The sequence below is a fragment of the Ovis aries genome, chromosome 13, assembly GCF_016772045.2.
Source record: "Ovis aries strain OAR_USU_Benz2616 breed Rambouillet chromosome 13, ARS-UI_Ramb_v3.0, whole genome shotgun sequence".
In the NCBI taxonomy this organism is placed as follows: Eukaryota; Metazoa; Chordata; class Mammalia; order Artiodactyla; family Bovidae; genus Ovis; species Ovis aries.
The window spans coordinates 53,341,729-53,344,969 of record NC_056066.1 but is presented as its reverse complement, the minus strand read 5'-3'; the positions used below and the strand labels follow the sequence as shown (position 1 = coordinate 53,344,969).

The following is a 3,241-nucleotide window of genomic DNA, read 5'->3' as shown; positions in this document are numbered from 1 at the left end:
AATATTTTTCTCCCAGTTTGTGGCTTGTCGTTAGACTTTCAGAATAAGGTCTTTCAGAGTAGAATTCTTTAATTTGATAGAGTCCGTAAGGCAAGTCCAAGGAGCCTGTGCAGAGCTGGGTCAGAGGACCCCTGCTCGAGACCAGAAGGGGGTGTCTGGATGTCTAGAGGGGGGTTTGGGCAGTCGACTTTCCAATGTCCCTTTATGCCACAGCTGGGACACAGACCTGGAAGGGGGCCTCGGCTTTGGGAGTGAGTGGGCCCGTGCCAAATTTGAAGCAAGGCCTAGGTGGCTTCCTGTCTTTGTTGGTTGATGGAGGCTTGGAGCCATGTAGAAGTGAAGTGAAGTCGCTCAGTTGTGTCCAACTCTTTCTTTTGCAACCCCGTGGACTGTAGCCGACCAGGCTCCTCGGTCCACGGGATTCTCCAGGCAAGGATACTGGAGCGGGTTGCCATTTCCTTCTCCAGGGGATCTTCCCAATCCAGGGATCGAACCTGGGTCTTCTGCACTGCGGGCAGATGCTTTAACCTCTGAGCCACCTGGGAAGCCTGTAGAGCAGTGGCTAAAAGGTGGTGTTTGGCCTAATGTCGTTTGGCCTTCTCTAGTTTTGCCTGTTCTTCCCTGTTGTTTAAAACCTTAAAGGCTAAATTTAAAAGGTCTTGTTGAAGGGTTTGAGGGCCTTCTTCTGCCTTTTTTAGTTGGATATTAGGGGATGACTGGGAGATAAAATGGGTGTTAAGGACAGTGGTGCCCTCTGCTGAAGTGGGGTCTAATCTTGTATATTTTTGTAGGGCTTCCGTTAACCTGGCTAGAATTTGTGCCGGATTTTCATCTAGTCCTTGAGTTACTAGCTGGAGCTTATCAAGGATGATGGTTTTACATCCTGCCTTTTGAAGGCTCACAATGAGGCAAGCAATCATATGATTACAGGCTGCCCACCCAGGTCTCTCTGCCTGATAATCCCAGTTGGGATCATCTCTGGGGACATGTGTATCTCATCAGCATGTGCCTGAGAGGCTTACCATACTCTTTCCTCCTCTTCTGGGAGAAGAGTGGAGGAAAGTATGATGTAAATGTCATGGCAGGTTAAGTCATAAGATTGGGTAAGATACCTGAATTCTTTTAGATACTTAGCTGGCATCTGAGGAGAAGGAGCCAGGATGCTTTTTGATTTGAGATAGGTCGATGAGGGAGAATGGGGCATGAACCTGAACAATGCCTCCTGCTCCAGCTGCATCCTGTAAGGGGAGGAGAAGAGCAGGGAAAGGAGTGGGGTCCTGCTGTGAAGTTTCCTGCTTTAAAGCTGGTATGGGGAGGGGATCTAGGGAGGTCAGGGTAGAAACTTGGGACCCTTAGGGTGGAGGGTGGGCCTGAGGTCTCAGAGCTCCCTCCAGCACAGGCCAGGGTCGGGGGAGGTTGGGAGCTGCAGCAGCTGTGGCCTGTGCTTGAGAAGGAGGGGGGGAGGAGGGGGCGAGAGGTGGAAGTTGCAGGACTGGATCTAGAGCGGCTGCAACGGGATGGGGAGCGACAGAGGGAGCTCCCTTGAGAAGGGTGAGCTGTGGTCGGAAGGGTCCAAGGAAGAAGAAAAGTCTGAACGGAGATTGGGAGACATTGTGTTAGGAGGATGTGGCCCTGAGAGGGGTAAGAGTATTTGAGCAGTAGAACAGGATTCACAGAGGGAGGGTCGAGAGCGAAGAGCAAAGAAAGCCTGCACATGAGGGATCTCTGACCGCCTGCCTTTGCGGTGGCAGAAGTTATCGAGATCCTGTAGAGTGTTATAATAGAGAGTTCCGTTTTCTGGCCATTGGGACTTATTAATCAAGTCTGTATTGTGGCCAGACAGTGTTAGAATAGTGAATAAGTCTTTCTGGTGTTAACTCCCCTTGGAAGCCCAAGGCTTTTAGGTTTTGGAGAAGGCATCCTAGAAGAGTAGATTTTGAAGGCTGGGATTGAGAATTTCCCATTGTGGCTGAATAGGGTAGACAAGGGTGAGAGAGCGAGGAGAAAGGTCTGAGAGAAAAGCCATCCCCATTCCCAGGACCTTCTCAGAAAGTAATAATAGTCTGCTTTGAAATGAGCGTCCCCTATTTCAAAGTCAGATGGGGCACAAGGCCAAGGGCCAGAGGGCCGTGGGGATCCTCCCGCCCTTGTAACCGATGGATGAAATGTGGGCCAGTGTGTGGATGTCAGTCCAGCAAGTCAAGTGGAGAGTCCTGTCCTGGGGCTCGTCTCAGTTTCTCGGCAAGATCCAAGGGAGGGGACCACCAGAGGTGAGCTTGTGAGAGGGGACCTCCCAGTTGCGGTGGATCTTCCCTCCTGGCACCAGAATGTAAGACGAGTGTGGAGAAAAAGAGAGTGAGCCGGGCAGTCAGGCAAGAAAAGGAGATTTATTAGAGGGAAATGAGAGGGTGACTGGCCCTTGATTAGAACCCTTTCTGATGGAGTCTTTCTTATACCCTGCCAGTGCAAAATTCTCTGAAGGGATAGTTAATTTTTAGCCTGGAGTTAGGTCATGTGGTCATGCAGCTGGAGGTCTGGAATCTGATGGTCTCCTAGCTTTGAGAAGGTAGGTACCAGCGGGAAAACAGAATGTCGTTTGGGCAATTTGGTCAGTCTCAAGGGTCACTGTGATTTTATTCTTCGTTTGCGAGGTCAACATAATGAGCCATTTTAACCATGAGCCCCCATGTAGGCCTTGTTAAAGTCCACAGTATTTTTTTCTTCTGCATACTGGCTTTTTGTGTGTTAAAACTCAGAACTCATGATCTGCAGAGCAAAGCCAAGGTCATGTAGATTTTCTTCTGTGTTTCTGTGTAATTTTGATAGTTTTGCATTTTAAATGGCTGTTAGTAAATTTGAGTGAATTTGGTATAAGTTTGACAGTTTGTGTTCACAGTCATTTCATTTCATGTGGTTTCCAGTTAATTGTTCTGTAACTTTTGGAGAAATCGTGAGATATTTGTCTCTATTTCAATTTGAATTTCTGCCATTTACTGTCTGCTGTAGAACCACCCTCGGGGCGGGGCCTGACCTGTGAGGGAGGCCATGTCTGCACTCTCCCATTGGCTGTCAGGGAAGGCAGAGCTCACCTCCCTGAGCTGGGGTGGGAAAGCCCAAGGGTGTAGCTCTGCCCTCAGCTGATGGGATCCCTGTCTCCTCAGGACCTGCTGGGGCTTCGGCTTGTGGAATGCTGGAATCTGAGTCCTTGGTGACAGCCTGGGCTTCAAGACAGCCCCAGGGG

The 3,241-nt window shown here is 49.7% G+C and overlaps 1 non-coding gene across 1 annotated transcript; it reads right to left on the bottom strand.

Annotated features, from left to right (window-relative positions):
- Positions 1-473: 473 nt before the first annotated feature.
- TRNAC-GCA (transfer RNA cysteine (anticodon GCA)) lies at positions 474-545 on the bottom strand. Its single transcript has one exon. It is a non-coding gene; the product is annotated as a tRNA-Cys (tRNA).
- Positions 546-3,241: the final 2,696 nt, after the last annotated feature.